Raw genomic sequence first — 17,957 nt, forward strand, 5'->3', positions numbered from 1 at the left:
AAGCAAAATATAACAATTTCAGTTGGTTTTATAGAATAGGTAAGCGAAAAATTAATAAGGGTTTAAGTTTGTTCAACTGTGTATGACGGAATATTTTACTGTTTTAAGGAGGAAATAAAACTTTACTGAACTATGATGGTTTTTAAAAAATGGTGGTTTAAAGAGAGGCCCCCAGGTTTTATGGAACTTATAAGAAATGACGTGTACGGCGGCCATATTTATCTAAATGTCATCTAATCCCATGGCGCGGGTTAACCTTTGCACGTCTATTTTATGACGATATTAAGCGACTTGCGGGTTAATGGACTGTTACGGGTTAATTTCGGCTATTAAGATAGTTTAACCCTCTATTAGATACTAATATTATTCGCGACGTTGTTTGGATTTTGAGATTTATTTATAACGAGCTTTTGCCCGCGGCTTCGCTCGCGTTACGGAGTAATATTTTCATCCCCTATTTTATCCCCTTCGGGGAAGACTAGCGGATGCCTACGTCATAACATCTACCTGCATGCAAATTTCAGCCCGATCCGTCCAATGGTTTGGGCTGTGCGTTGATAGATCACTATGTCAGTCAGTCACCTTTGAGTTATATATATCTAATTAGAAATAGAAATTAGATATACATACATGTACAGCAGTGATAACCTAGTGGTTAAGAAACTCGGCCTCTCGATCGAGGGGTCGGGGTTCAAATCCCAGGCACGCACCTCTGATTTTTCAAAGTTACGTGCGTATTAGAAATTAATTATCCCTTGCTAAACGGTGACGGAAAACATCGTGAGGAAACCTGCATACCTGAGAGATTCTCAAAGGTATGTGAAGTCTACCAATACGCACTTGTCCAGCGCGGTGGACTATGGCCTAATCCTTCTCATTCTGAGAGGTGACCCGTGCCCAGCAGTGGGACAGTAATGGGTTGTTGATGATGATAATTTATAATATAGAAGTAATAGACGAGCATTCAGTCCACGGAAGGTAAGTGGCTACTGGCGCTTATGGATATCTATAATCAACCTCAGATATGATTAGATCTATGGTCGGCCTACCCCTGAGGACTAAGCTTTAACGTATCGGAAAAGTCACCCTTATCACACCTCTCAATCCAGACCACAGCAGCGTTTAAGACTGCTGATACAACATAAAAAGGTGTGGCGGTGGTGCCGCCGGAGTCGAACCGCAAACGGTTTTACCACTTTCAATCAAAGATTACTAAAGATTACGTACTCCTAACAAGAAAATGTCAGTTTTGACAATTGAAATTGTCACTGTCATCTATTTTCGTGTTTGGAAAATATTAAAAACATTTAGTTTTTAGATCATTTACGAATTAAACGATATTTCTCCGCACTTTTTCTTCGATTTCGTGTTTTTGCACCACATAATGCGCATGTCGGCATTGTTCCGCGTAAATTACACCATGACAGCCATTAAACGGCTGGCAGTATAGTCAGCCGTTTAAGCCATTTAATGGCTTCCTTCAATTATAAGGCGGTGATATATCTATACTTATCTATACAAAAAGGTAACAACAAATTATCGTTTCCGTAAACCGCAAGTTGATTAGACTATATTTATAATGAGCGTAAATCAATCATCTTTATTCTATAACAATATTTATCTAATTTGTCAAAAGCTTCATTATTAGTGATCTCGGTAAATCACATGAGATGCAGTCCTCCGCCGGAGCTTCAAGCAGCTTGTTGAGCGGAGCGCGACATCTAGTGGCTGGTGTAATGTGATAGTTTGTAAATGCACTTGTGCTAGGGTTGACAACTTCCTAACTTATGTTTTAAATTTTGTGTTATAAAGTTGAACACAAAATATATGTAAAAAAATAAAAGCGTAGTAAAGAGAATAGCTAACAAGCATACAGTACATTTTTTATAATATAAGAGTAGCAGACGAGCATGCAGTCCAACTGATGATAAGTGGCTATTGTCGACTCAAGGATATCTGTAATCAATCTCAGATAAGATGAGATTCCTACCTGAGGTTGGCCACAGATACGCCGCTACCGCTGATGACTCAGCTGGAATGCCTAGGAACCATAGATATATTATCCTACTTAGTATAATATATCTATGCTAGGAACAGTATCTCTCTAGTAGCCTGACACATTTAATGTGTATCGCCATATAATCATTTATGTCAGTATTCTAAAACGATTTATTTTGACAATTTGTCAAAAGCTTCATTATTAGTGGTCTCGGTAAATCGCATGAGATGCAGTCCTCTGCCGGAGCTTCAAGCAGCTTGTTGAGCGGAGCGCGACATCTAGTGGCTGGTGTAATGTGATAGTTTGTAAACGCACTTGTGCTAGGGCTGACAACTTACTAACTTATCTAATAATATTTTTTTTTACTTTGTGTTATAAAATTGAAGCAGTTTACAAGCACAGTACAATAAAATCTATCTTTTTTCATAATATAAGAGTAGCAGACGAGCATGCAGTCCAACTAATGGTAAGTTGCTATTGCCGACTCAAGGATATCTGTAATCAACCTCAGATAAGATGAGATTCCTACCTGAAGTTGGACAACTTACTAACCTATCTAATATTTTTTTTATTTTCTATACTTAATATTATAAAGAGGAAAACTTTGTTTGTTTGTTTGATTGTAATGAATAGGCTCAAAAACTGCTAGACCGATTTTAAAAATTCTTTCACCAATCGAAAGCTATATTATCCACGAGTAACATAGGCTATATTTTGTATGAAATATATTTGATAAACAGATTTTGAGGCGGTACAAGTTTGCCGGGTCAGCTAGTGTTTTATAAAATTGAAGCAGCTTACAAGCACAGTACAATACTGTCTATCTTTTTTTATAATATAAGAGTTAAAGACGAGCTTGCAATCCATCTGATGGTAAGTGGCTATTGTCCAAGGATGTCTGTAATCAACCCGAGATAAGATGACATTTCTACCTAAGTTAGGACACAGATGCGCTACTACCGCTGTGGATTAAACTGGAATGCCTCGGATAAGTATGTCTCCCTTACCAAACCAGAACACAGCAACATTGAACATTGCTGTTATTAGGCAGAAATAGGTGTGACATTGGTGCCGCCGGAATCGAATCACAGACCGTTCTACCACCTTTAAGGGACTATTTTATCACTTTCTTATACGCACTTAAAAACAGAGTTGTCTGGGATTTGAACCCTGGAGCAAGCGCAAGACATTTGTACTTAAGCTAAAAATAGCAACCCTACAAAAACTTGTCATAAGAAAACCTTGTCACCGCACCCTCAGCCCTTAACTGAAGGGGCGTTTTACCAAAACCGCGCAACCCTTAACACTCAGCCCTACCCTCCTACCCTTGGCATAGAGCTCAAAATCCCTTACACTAAGGGTAGTTTTGAGCAATTTAAGGGCAAGTTCCTAACATTAAAAAATAATTGTTCTTTCATAAGATGTCATCTTCATGGTGATAAAGATGTCGGCAGCTTCAGATTTTTTTTATAATATAGGAGTAGCAGACTAGCATGCAGTTTACCCGATGGTACGCTACTGCTGCCCATGGACATCTGTAATCAACCCCAGATAGGATTAGATTCCTAGCTGAGGTCGGTCACAGATGCGCTACCCCTGAGGACTCAGCTGGAACGCCTCGGATAATGTCGCTTACCACACCCTTCAACTCAGAACACAGCAGCGTTTCTGCTGTTATAGTAGAAGTAGATTTAAAAAAGCTCGGCAAACTGGCACTGTGATCTGCTGGGCAAAGATGCCCACTGTTGGGCAAAGATAAAGAACTAATGTAGGTCGTCTATTTTATATTTGTAGTACATTTATTTTTGCCGTGATAGTTCAGTGTTTTGAAAGACCTCTCAATATAGAGGTCCCTGGTTCGAATCCAACACACGCTTTTCTAATTTCATTTATGATCACTTGTTTTAACATCTTAAACAAATCTACACGCCTGACAGTTCTCAAAAAATAATAAAAAGTTCTCAAAGATGCGTTGTCTTCTCTTACAATGAGAAGGATTAGGCCATAGTCCACCGCGCTGGCCAAGTGCGTATTGGTAGACTTCACATACCTTTGAAAACTTTTTTTAAAGATCTCTCAGGAGCATTCCTGTGAAACGGTGAAGGAAAACATCGTGAGGAAACCTGCATGGTTTCCTCACGATGTTTTCCTTCACCGTTTAAGCAAGTGATAAAATTAATTTCTAATATGCAAATTACTTCGAAACATCAGTGGTACGTGCCTGGGACTTGAACCTTGGACTAAAGATACAATAACTAGGCCCACTACCCAAAAAACCTTTTCACTCTGAGATGGAGATCTGTGCCCAGCAGTGAGACAGAAATAGGTTGACAAGTCTTAAGCGCTATATTCCGGTATGAAGGGTGTTCACACTTATGCGAGGACTTCAATCACTCACATTTTATTAAATAAACTTAGACTCGAGCCTTTAATAAACTCCAATCACACCCACTTAATAATAATAACAGTGTCGCTCTAAACGAAACGCTAAAAACCGAATTACGCACTAATAAAATCACAATTCCATCAATCTATTCACCTATCCCTAAAACCGGTTCAATCCAGTTATAAGTGGATCAAAGCGACGCATTCCAGTCTGTAATAACTGCAAATTATGGTTCTACCAACGCGAAAATACTTGGACGACAAAACTTTTATTACTACACGCCTTTAAACAGAGTTCAAAATGGATTGGAGGCTTCGAAAACGCGCGTAAAGGACAATTTGGCGCCGAATATCAACAATTATGATTTTGCAAGGATATATTTTACAGACAAAAAATGCTACGTGGGTCTTATATCACTGGTTTAAGGTTTAAAACTGAATGTGTAGTTGTCTATGCTTTCGTTGGGTTTATGGCATGAAATGTCAACAATAGGTAGCCATATTGGATTGTCGCGGGTTAGAAGGGGACACGGGGGATAGAATACAACTCTTTTAATTTTGCGAGCGAAGCTTCGATGTCGGCTGATTTGATTAGAGCGGGTGGTGGTATGCTGTAATGCTCGAAAATCTTGGAAGATGTTGAAAATATATTTATTAGTAATTAAGGATAACTACTTTGTGCCATTGTATCTAATTTGTATGATTTTGCTACTAATCTGCATACCAAAAGTTTGGAAAATCCAAAAGTGCACGACTCATAATGCTCATTTAATTATGAAATATAAAAAAAAAAAACTTAAGTCGTTCAAAATTAATTGCCGAAAAAACAGCTGTAGTAGGAAGAAGATACTGCACAAGCGCCCCTGGTGGAATAAATGTACATAATATCTATAGATATACAGTCTTGTAGTTTTCGTTTTTTATTAATTGCAATTAAACGACACTGAAATAATTAATCATTCATATTCAGTGACCTACAATCGTCGATTAGAATTAAAAAAAAAAAAATTAACTCAAATGATGGATTTTTTCACAAGTTACAGTGTTTTCAGGTTTCACACATGACGGACAGGAAATTTTTTTGACCTACTTTGGTGTTTTTTTCCAATTCTATTGCAGTAAATCAATTTTTAAAAAGTATGGAATTAATCTCCATTAAATTCTCTCGACAATAGTATGCAAAATATCTTGATTCCGTGAACTATCAAGGCTATAATAATAAAAATAGCCGCCAAAATGAAGCGAAAAAAATTTTTCGATCGTAAAGCACTCTCTGATGCTTCGCATCATGAGTCGTGCAATATAATAAATAAAATGTCGCATATTTTGTCGTAATTTCCATAATAAGTATAAAAGATAAGTATTCTTAAAGTTTTAGCTTTTTTGAGTTAATTATAACTCAAAAAAGCTTAAAATTCTTAATTATAAGAAGCGAAGAATAGGTTTCTAGTTTATAGTATTTTTCCGGCTAATTATTTTTATTTACTTACTCCTCTTTATATTAACTTATCTGAGATTGTATAATAATAATCATTATTAAAAACAATTCAAATTGATTTATTTCTTGATTTATTTACTATCATGCCCATTATTTATAATCAATCTAATCAATTTACCTACCAAATATCGACGTATAAGTATCAAGAAACTGTAAAATTTCAATCTTTGACAAAAAAAATAGATCGATTATTAAAAACGGACATTATAGTACAACTTTAGATGTATATCCAGCCTTTTAATTAAGCGCATCTGTCTTTCTATAGAAAGAAAAACCCACACGAAGATATTCAATAAATCCTACAGAATTCCACATATTTTTTTACTTATTGCTTCCCTCTCGCATACATCAACCGTTCATTCCTGGCGGGTGGCGTCATTGATCTCCTTTTTTCGGGAGCCTTTGAAGGTGTTTAGACCTTTAGGGCTATGTAATTGTATTGTCTCCTGTCATATGGCTACGGCTATTACACCGTCTGTGATATCGACCCTTTTATCTTTTTATTAACCTTTTTTCACCTTATGGTCTATCTTTATGTACTGTTTCAGGTGTATAATATATTGTATTTTGAAGGTGGTAGAGTTCTTTGTGGTTTGACCCCGGCAGCACCTCTACTATTTATTTCAGCTTAATAACAGCAGTGTTAAGCGCTACTGTGTTCTGGTTTGAATAGCGAGATATATCTATGCGAAGCTTTCCAATGTAGTCTTCAGGGGTAGCAACGCATATGTGGCCGACCGTAGGTAGGTATCTAATCTTAACCAGGGTTGATTACAGATGTTCATGAGCAGCAGTAGCTACTTAACATCAGGTGAACTGCATGTTAGTTAGCAGCTTAGCTTTAACTAAGCGATTATTTGACTGACAAAACCGTGTGGTCTGAAGTAGCTCCAGCTCCACATGTACCATTACGTTAAGTCTGTCATTGTAAAATACTTTTTAAAGATGTGTGTTATGGAGTTTCTTTCGCCGCTCCATAACGAAACACCTTGTGAAGTGGTGGTAGTTGTATTGACATTCAAAAAGTGCTCTGTAAAGAACCTATTTTGAATAAAAAAAAAATGATTTGATTTGATTTGATTACTCTTGTATTATAAAAATTGATAAATATTTAATATAACAGATACGTTTCATTAATTTAAATGCATGCAATGATTTCAGTTGCATACTGTATGTGCAGTTATAATTGCTCAAAAGTTGAGACAATAACATCTGCGTATATATTTCTCCTAATTCTTATAATTCGTACTGGAAACCTGAATACTACTAGTAGCAAACTGATATTCTTCGTAGAGCGTACCGTACCGGGAATATAAACATTGACTCTGAGATCTGAGATAATAAATGGATACTACTGTTAGATACACTGATTGTAGGTTTATATGTATAGTAAGCTGTTTCCATCCATCCATCAGGCTTTTAAGGTCCTCTGCTGGACATAGGCCTCTCCTAATTGGCGCCACTCTAACCGATCCCGTGCCCTTTGAATCCAATGGTTTACCAACCTCTTCTTCAAGTCGTCGGAGAGAGCTATTTACTAATTATTTAATAATTGACTTAATTATATCAGGTCCGTTGACATTTTTCTACTGAAAGCCAACGTAAGGCGAACACAATAAGGAGAATTTACATATCTGAAAGGTAGATTAAATATTGTTCGACCAAGGTGTCGCCGCTAGACGTATTTGTACCGTAAAACAATAGTATTTTGCGTTCTGCGTTTGATTGTGGTAGAACTCTTAGTGGTTCGACTCTGGAGGTACCTCAGACATACCTATTTCTATCTTTCTAAGTAATGTAAAGCGCTGCTATGTTCCACTTGTAACTCAAAGGTGACTGACTGACATTTTTTTTTTTTTTTTTTTTTTTTTTGTTAACGAGGGGGAAACCTTCAAAAGGTACCCGGTGCCGTGGGAGCGACACGGGGTTATGTGGGACTCTTACCGCACTAAAACCCCCCCGGTGGCCGTCCTCGGCGCTGCGTAGAGGACTCCGGGATCTCCAACGGAACGCAACCGGAGCCCTCTTAGCGCTGTGCCCCGTCGGGCTCCGCCCAGGTGAGCTTGATGCTCACCACACCGTCTGGTGTGCACGACGGTATGCGACCACACATACCGCCGTCCTTCCCGGGGTCGCTGGCCGGGCGGTTTGAGCTCCCACTCTTGCCGTCCGCAACCCCGGAAGCCCCCTTTTAGTCGCCTCTTACGACAGGCAGAGGATACCGTAGCCCTATTCTTGTCCCGGAACTACAGGGACACCGCGCCGGTGGGCGTTACCGACGCCTGCGGCGACTCCTTCTCCGAGCGGGTTCAGCGCGCTCCCTTGCTCGCTCGGCGTCTTCCTTCGCAGACATGACTATATCGCAGAAGGTGATCATGCCGTCCCAGGCTTCGCTGCGCTGAACCATCGCCTCAACGATGGCCGGCGGAGACAGATCCGGTCCCACTTTTTCGACGAGGTTCCGCCGCTGCGTGTCCCACGCGGGGCAGTACTGCAGCGTGTGCTGTGCGGAATCCTCGTCATGCCCACAATGATGGCATTGGGCCGACTCTTCCCTCCCTATCCTATTCAGATACTCACCGAAACAGCCATGTCCGGTGAGTATCTGAGTTAGGCGGTAGGTCACTCGACCCCTGCTTCTTAGCCAGGCTCGAAAGTTCGGCAGGATAGCGTCAACCACCCTTTGGCGTATGTTCCGAGGCTCCTGAAGTCGATCGCGCCAGCACCTCAGAGCACGCCATCTGGCTCTCCTCCGAAGCACTACGACCGTCTCTTCGCTGAAGGGTTCAGCCGTCTGACGGAGGACGCGGATCTTATGGAAGATCCGTGCGTCCATATCCGCCAGAATGTCCAGGGGCGGAAGCCTCCCCAGGACTGTCGCCGCCTCATACGATATGGTACGATAGCCACGGGCGACTCTGATTCCGATCATACGTTGCGCGGAATTCAATTTCCGCGCACGACGCCGGCTGGCAGACAACTTGTCCGACCATACCGGCGCACCGTAGAGCGCAATCGAGCGTATCACACCCGCGTAGAGGCGGCGGACTTCTTCCCTTGGTCCCCCGAGATTCGGCAGCAGTCTGTGCATAGCACCCGGATGAATCCGGGGGACGAGACGGTCGAAATGTTCGTCGAAGCACCAGCGGCCATCCAGTGTTAGGCCAAGGTACTTCATGTACCTGCCTATCCGGATGTCCGTTTCACCGACGCGCACTGTGGTTTCAGCTGACTCGATTATCGGCCTGCGGCCGTGAAACCAAATCGCCTCGGTCTTCTGGGACGCTACCCGTAGGCCCAACCTGCGGATATTCGCTATGACGCGTGCCACCCCGACTTCTGCTAGCCGAACCGCTGTCGTATAAGACACGCCTTCGGTAAGAACCAGGGTGTCATCGGCGTAGCAGACGATGCTCACTCCATCCGGGAGCACCGTTCTCAAGACCGCGTCATATGCGACATTCCACAGTAGCGGGCCCAGTACCGAACCTTGCGGCACCCCGCGCACGACATTCCTCCCGCGAACGCTCCCATAGCGACCTGGGAAGCGGATACGCCTGTCCGACAAGTAGGCCTTCAAAACCGCCATTAAGTAGGACGGTACTTGATGAACGGACAGACCCTCCAAGATCGCTCTCCAGGGTAGAGAGTTAAAAGCATTGACAATGTCAAGGCTTACTGCCAGGACTACTCTACCCTGGGATATGGCTTGCTCTGAGAGCGTTCGGACTCGGATGATGGCGTCCACCGTCGAACGCCGCTGCCGGAAGCCGAACTGGTTTTCGGAGAGGTCCGGGCCATGACACGCTAAGTGTTGGCTAATTCGAGAAGAAATGATCCTCTCGAATAGCTTGCCCGCCTCATCCAACAGGCAGATGGGTCTGTACGCTGATGGGGAGTCCCGAGGCTTGCCCCACTTGTGCAACAGCACCAACCTCGCCTGCCTCCACACCGACGGAAACCGTCCATAGCGGAAGCAGGCGGTGTATAGGTTTTGCAGCCTCTCCCCCAGCACTGTCAGCGCCAAAGCCCAAGCCCGACCAGGAATTCCGTCCGGCCCCGGAGCAGTGTTTCGCCGCGCCATGCGCCTAATCGCTCCGTCGAGCTCATCTGGCGTCACCGCTAGTTCATCCGACCATGTGGAGGGATCTGGCAAAGCGGCGGGAGGACCCGTTTCGTCAGTGGTTCCTGGAAACAGGCTGTCCACCACTGAGTCCACGAAAAGCGGGTCAAGAGTTTCTGTGAGCGGAGGCACCCATGGACGTAGCTTACCAAGCACCATCTTGTACGGGCGTCCCCAAGGGTCTCGGTCTAGCCCCTCCACGAGCGCGCTCCAGTTCCGGGCCTTGCTTTCGGCGATTGCGCCCTGAAGCAAAGTTGTTGCGGCCCGGTACTCCACGTACTTCTCCTCCCTTTCCGCAACACCAGAAGACCGACGTCGTCGAGCCCGAGTGTACTGGCGTCGAGCACGTAGGCAGGCTGCACGCAACCGTGCGAAGTGCTCCGACCACCAGTACACAGGGCGTCTCCAGCCAGGTCTGACACGCGGCATCGCGATATCGCAGATTGCCGTCATGTCACCCCTGAGCTTGATCGCCTCCCGCTCGGGATCGAGCCGGTCATCCCCCTCGGCGGTGCCGGACCAGTCCACAATGTGGGCAGCAGCGACGAGCAGGTCTTGATTGAGCCGCTTCAATGCCCATCGACGTGGCCGGTCTTCTGCACTGCGGGCATCTGCAGCCGGGAGCCGTAACACTACGTCCACTAATATGTGGCGATGGTCAGACAACGTGACTAGTTCGTCGGCCACCCTCCAGCCCGTGATCAAGCGCTCAGCAGAGAGAGTCGCCCACGAGAGGTCTACGACCGACTCTCCCTGCCAACGCACGCACGTGCTGGCCGAGCCACGATTCAGCAGACGCAGGTCGAGCCCAGCTGCCCATTCGAGCGTTGCCTCTCCCCTGGGACTGTCTCGTCTGTTTCCCCAGACCCTCGAATGGGCGTTAAAATCGCCCATCACGAGTACCGGTCGGGGAAGACAGGACCGAACACAGTTTGCCACACGGTCGAGGAACGTCTCGAAAGCCCCTAGAGTGCAGTTCGGGGAGACATAGCACCCCAGCACCGCCAACGGACCCCACTCCACTGCGACTATTCCCCGCTCAGAGTGGAGTCTGGAACATGGAGGATCTCCCTCTCCGCCCGCCCAGTACACGGCGACGGACTGCGCATCGTCTGCTACCCACCGCGGATGCTCCGGAACTCTATAGGGCTCCGCCACCACTGCCAAAGAAACCGAACTTTCCACGAGGCATTGCTGGAGCAAGTCCTGCGCCCCGCGGCAGTGGTTCAGGTTCCCCTGGAGTATTTTAAGTGACGGAGACCTATCCATTAGGAGTCCATCGCTTCCGCTGGCGGACAATGGGACGAAGCGCTGGGACGCGCAGGCCCATCTGTCCGTGCCGAGCTGGCAGCCGTGGCCGCTGACTCGTCTCCTCCATTGGCTCGCTTCCTCTTTTTCGGCGGCGTGCACCTCCTGCTACCAATGCGGTGGTCGGCTGGTCGACCGAGGTCCACGCATAGGGCGCATTTTGGTGCCTGTGCTCCGCATTGGTTCGCCTTATGACCGGGCTCGCCACATACGTAGCACAGTGCGCTCCTATCTTTGGTGCTGGTGCACTGATGCCGAGCGTGCCCCGTCTCGAGGCAACGGAAGCATTGCAGCGACCTAGCAGGTAAAACCTCCACTCTTGCGGACACCCATCCGACGAGAAGCCGTTTCGCGGCGGCTAGCTTACGGATGGCCGTGAGGGGGCAGCGCACCCATGCCGTTCCCAAAGCTGAGGGCCGCCGTCGGATCTGCCCAACTTTGATATCGGTGGCGATGCACCCGCAGGCCACGGCGATAGCGCCGGCGACGTCTTCCTGGGTAACGGAATCGTCCAGATCCATCACCCTGGCCTCCCCCTGCTTTGAGGGCCTCGCCACCTTGACGCCCATATCTGAGACAACCGCTTGCAGTTTCCCTGCGAGAGCGTCGGCCTTCACAGCGCAGTCGTCGCCAGCGATTTCTATGAGCAGACCGCCATTTAGGGCTTTTTTCTGCCTCACCTCGGCTATACCTAAATCCTCCAGCTTAATTTGGCTCTTAGCGGTCTTCATTACCTCCGCGTATGTAATGTTCGACCCCTCGGGCACCGTCACAGTAACGGCCGCCGACTTCGGCACACGCGGAAGCCTCTGTTTCGCTGTCTTCCTCTTACCAGCCCGGCCCTTTTTGGGCCCCTGGGTCGCCGGTGCCGGTACAGCTTTGACCGCAGGTCGCCGCTGGGAGGCACTCTTTCTGCGCCCGCAACTCGGAGATTGCCTCCGGGCTGGCTCCACTCGGGTCGGGTGTAGAGGCCGTTCTTTCGCCCTGGCTTTGCGCCCCACTACAGTCACCCACGTCTCCGCTTGCGCGGCTGGTGACGACGCGACCGGACGCTGCAGCGGCGCCTGGGCCGCTGGTGGACGCGCAGGTGTGGCCTTCTGCCCTAGGGGGGGCCGGATCGCTCTGCCGGGGAAGAGCTCGTTCTTAAAGGACGCCAGCTTTTTATCTATAATGGACCCGATACGCTCCATTAAGGCGTCCTCTCCATTTCCGACCCTCCTTTTTTCAACACGGGGCAGCTCAGGTCTAACCGTAGTATTCTCACGGCGTAACTTATTCAGTTCCGCCGTGAGAGCCTCCATCTTCCCGTGCAGGTCAGCAAGCTGGGAACGCAGTGTGGCATTTTCTTTTTCCAGGTGTGCAGTGGTCGCCCGCTGCACAACCTCCGTCGCTGCTGCCTGCACGTGGCGCACTGCCAGTCGGATGGCGCGCACCATATCGCCCTTCAAATTTCGGGACTTGTCCGCGACCTTTTCAATAATCTCTAGGTTCTCAATTATGTGAGAACCTAGGTCGCCAGTCGGCTGCTCGGTCAACTCCCGGCTCAGTTCTTCGGCACTCGGGAGAGAAGCCTTCGCTCTCGTTTTGGCTACTGGAGCCAAGGGCACTGGAAAGTTGTCATCCCTGCCGGCATGAGGTTTCACCGACCTCTTTTTTGGCCCTTCGCCTTCACTGCCATTTGTCGGCAGCGCTCTCTTGCGGGCACCAGCCGACGTGGCTGCGGACCGAGTCGACACGGCCGACATCAAGGAGCAGTCCGAAAGTTCGTCTGCGTCCGATGAGACGGTCGGTGTAGGCGAGCCAATTCTTCTACCTCTACTCGACCGCAACTTCCTCGTCGCCGCTTGTACAGCAGGCGTCAGTCCAGTCTCATTCTGCATCTCGGAGTCCGTTGTGGGATTGCGATTGTCGTGTTTACGGAGGCCGGCGGATTGCCGACCTACGAGGCAGTTGTTGCCCCCTCCAGAGTACGTGGGGCAGCCCTCCGCCGTAGCAGAGGGGTGGGATTCTCCCTTTCGGGTACCCACCTGGAGACCGTTTTCGCAACTAGCCTGTTCCATGTTTGCATCTTTTTTAAAGGGGTGAGCTCCCCTGGGCCGCTCTTAGTCTGGTCCTTCACCCTTCGCCTTCCGGTATGAGTAACTCTGCCGTATAGCCTCGGGGATCATTAGGACACGCAAGCCCCCCCACCACGACAAGGTAGCAGCCCGTTCGGGGGGGGACTGACTGACATAGTGATCTATCAACGCACAGCCCGCCCCGTTCAGTGGTTAGAACGGGTCGGGCATAAAACTTGGCATGCAGGTAAATGTTATGACGTAGGCATCCGCTAAGAGAGGATTTTGATCAATTCTACCCCCAAGGGGATAAAATAGGGGATGAAAATATTACTTCGTAACGCGAGCGAAGCTGCGGGAAAAAGCTCGTTGAGACATATTTATCCAAGGCGTCCTCAGACGTAGCAACGCATTTTTGGCCAACTTCAAACACGAATCTTATTTTTTATGGGGTTGATAGAAGATGTCTAGAGGATGGCAATGATTTATCATGAAATGGATTAGCTTGTATGGTAATTCTTATACAAAACATTGCTTAAAATAATTACTATAGGCTAAATGGCAATTGGCAAAGCATAACTCAGCAATCGCTTAACTAGATTATGACTGCGGCGTCATTCGCCTTTCCGAATATTAATGTGCATGTTAGGATGATAACAAGCCGCATTTGATACACAAATTTAAACGTGTATGGATTATGGATGTATGAGCGATATTCAGGTCAGGGGAGCTTTATTCGTATTTAAGCTGATACAGGTTAGGTATGCCAATTCGTGAATTATCGATATGAGTATCGATATTTATGCAAAGTATAAAATATCGACATTCGGGTAAAATATAATATTTCATAGCTATATTATCAATATTAAATATTCAGGGAGGAACTCTATCTTGTTCACACAAATTCAGATGGTTATTGACCTTATCCGTATTAACTATTTTTTAAATTACCTTAAGTTTGTTGTACATTTAATTATTATTGCATCCCTTGTACATACACTATCCTCAATGAATCACAGGGCTCATGATCCCCCAAATCCGTCGAGTTCGACTCGTACTTGGACACTTTTTTCGCGAAGAAACCCTGAATGCCTCTCTGCTGTGGGGATAGCGGATAAAAAGAAATATACAATGATTAAGTATCATTTGAAGGTGGTAGAACCCTTTGTGGTTCGACTCTGTCGGCACCACCGCCACGTTTATTTCTGGGTTGGGCACGGGTCTCCAAAAAAGGAACATACCAGATTAGTACTAATGTTATAAGATAGGTAAAAAGTCTACCTGATTGGACTGCAGTAGTACTATTGCAGTCCGATCAGATAGTATTCTACCTTAAAAATAAAATGCATGGCTTTATTATTTATGGTAGTTTTTAATCTGACATAGTTTATTCTACCAAAGTTGTAGACTATTGTAACTATATTTAAATGTATTTAATAAAATGACATCCAAGATCTAAGAATAAATGGCATCTAAGAACAATATGCTCTATTCTAGTTTCTAATATCTAAAACATGATTTTTTATAATATTGCATTAGCAGACGAGCGTGCAGTCCACCTGATGGTAAGGCTACTGCCGCCCATGGACATCTGTAATCATCCCCAGTTAGGATTAGATATTCCAATATGAGGTCGGCCACAGATGCGCCGCTAGCCCTGAGGACTAAGCTGGAACGCCTCGGAAAAGTAGATATACTTCCCTTACCACACCCTTCAAAACGGAACACAGCAGCGCCTAACACTGATGTTATTAGACAGAAATAGGTGTGACGGTGGTGCCGCCGAAGTCGAACCACAAAGGGTTCCACCATCTTCACCTTCTTCATGTTTCTAATATTTATAACAAAACTATAAAAAAAAAAACAAAAATTATAAACTCATTAATATACGAGTACCTTAATGGAAAAATATACCTATATTTTTATAATTATTTGTATCTTGCAGCAATACTGTAAAAAAAGATTCTTTTACGTCCTTTCGAATTACAAAAATAATTCTCACCACATCCAAGGGCAAATAAATACGATTATTTTCATACAAGTCACCCTTAACCACCCTAAAATAATCAAGTATCAACAATTTAATACACCAAATCAACTGATTCTTTTCGCCCCTTTATCCCCGAATCGAATAAATGTCTCATTGTCATTGTAATTCGTACAGATATTTAATTTATCGAGTATTATTTACTTGTCAAGTCTATCTATTTTAGTAAGAGTTTCGTCCTCAAAGGATAAAAACGGAACCCTAATACTAACCTACACTGTCTGTCTGACTGTCCGTCTGTCCTTCTGCCTGTCTGTCACGGGGCCCTATAACTTTAACCTTTATAGATAGACACTTAATTTTTGAATAGAGTATGTATAATCGTGGCTTCATAGCAACAAATTGTGAAAATAAAAAAGCTTGAAAATAAATAGGGGGCTTCCGGGGTTGCGGGCGGTAAGAGTGGGAGCTCGAACCGCTCGGTAAGCGACCCCGGGAAGGGCGGCGGTATGTGTGGTCACATACCGTCGTACGCACCAGATGGTGTGGCGAGCGTCAAGCTCACCTGGGCAGAGCCCGGCGGGGCAACGCGCTAAGAGGACTCCGGTTGCGTTCCTTTGGAGATCCCGGAGCCCTCTACGCAGCGTTGAGGTCGGCCACCGGGGGGGTTTCTCTATACGTAAAATTGCTATTCTTCGCGTTATCTATTGAACCATAATAGGTAAGTTCATATTTTCACAATGCATTTATTTGGCTGCACTACTGACAAATATACTAGAAATAAAAAAGGTATTTTCTATGGTACGATACTGTTATAGCGGCCACCATTATATCTACATATTTTGTAAAAAAATCAACTTTCTGTCTATTATCATTCAAGAAATAGAACCCTGTCACGGACAGACAGCGGAGGCTTAGTAATAGGGTTCCGTTTTTACTTTGACTACGGAACCCTAAAATTAAATTAAATGGTGTTACGGAACTCTGCGTGAAAGCGACTCACACTTCGCCAATATTTGTAATCGAGTACAATTGCTTCGCTTTAGAAATAGATGTGGCGGTAGTGAATTTATAATTACTTCTGCCATCTTTCAATAGTTTTTAGACTCGAACCTTTAGTTAACTAATTCAATAACTTGTTACACTCTAGAAACTAACAATATTTACAAACACGTGTTAGATAATTACCCGATTGAACAAACGGGGGGTAAACAATAGCAATTAAACGGGAAATTGCGCGATTTTCGGCCGCCCTAACAAGGTTATAGGACGTGTGAACGCTGTATGTTGTCGTCTAGTCGTCGAATACGGCGGGTTGCAATGTGGCCATTTGTGAAGTAAAACTTCTTTATTAGGGCACGCCTTGGGGAGTAAGCTGGTGATTTGTTTTTATAATATAGGAGCACGAGCATGCAGTTCACCTAATGGTAAGTGCCTACTGCCGCCCGTGGACATCTGTAATCAACCCCAGATAGGATTAAATATTCCTACCTGAGGTCAGCCACAGATTTAGGGATTTTTCTAACACGCGCCTACCTCTGAGGACTAAGCTGGAACGCCTCCCTGACGGAATGTCTCCTTCAAATCAGAACATATCAGCGCTTAACACTGCTGTTATAACAGATATAGGTGTGGCGGTGGTGTCGCCGGAGCAAATGCAAATGCAAATTACGAGTATTGCGAAAAATTGTGATCAGGCGAGGCGAACTGCAGTTGAGAGGGAGATATAAGTTAGTGAAGACAGAAAGAGATAGAGACGTTTCGTATATTTAAATATTTGTATATACTTAAAGAAAATCTATTTTTATTAACTTTGAATTTTTGATATTGTTTTTCTAGCGGTGTATGTCTTATTTTTGGGATGCCCTGCAGCGCAAACGGTTTGACGAAGTTCGAGTAGGCAAAAATGAAACAATACAAAAACTTCAGAAAATTTTATTTAAGATACACTTATTTTACACACTATTTTATTGAAGTGACAGTTACTACACTTGTGGAGTAATTTTTTTAAAGATGTATTTCGAAAATCAAGATTTAATATAGAATAACCTAATAAAAAGATTTATTCAATGAATTATAAATTCAGAAACTGACAACATTTCTTATATTAATACTAGAATTCTCATGAAAATAAGAAGTAATTTCAAATTTGACAAAAAAAGATTAAAAAACATAATTTTATAAATAATTCTTCTTATTGATAAAAAAACCTGACCTGTTTGTGTGACAATGTGACATGTGACATGTGTGACCTCTGACAATAACTTAATAAAAAAAAATCTTTCTTCTGATGTAATTTATACATTTTTTTCAATTCGGACAAGAACATGGCTTTACAGTACTTAACATATTAATAATCTATGCTATTTTCTATTTAAAATATTTAATAAATAAATATTATTTACAGCGTAACATTGGGACAATATTTAATAAATATGACGACTGGACATATTTGTCAACTTGTCATAACATAATTTGTCATTTTGTCACGATTGTATGACAAATTGTTTTACGTATTCGTGTCAATTTTGTCACGTTTATTCGTCGTATTTAATAATTAGTTCCCAAAATACCTAAAATAAACTAAATTCAATACAAAT

This window comes from Epargyreus clarus, unplaced genomic scaffold (genome assembly GCF_041222505.1).
Source record: "Epargyreus clarus isolate Ecla_fem2 unplaced genomic scaffold, WU_Ecla_fem_2.2 ptg000036l, whole genome shotgun sequence".
NCBI classification, from domain to species: Eukaryota; Metazoa; Arthropoda; class Insecta; order Lepidoptera; family Hesperiidae; genus Epargyreus; species Epargyreus clarus.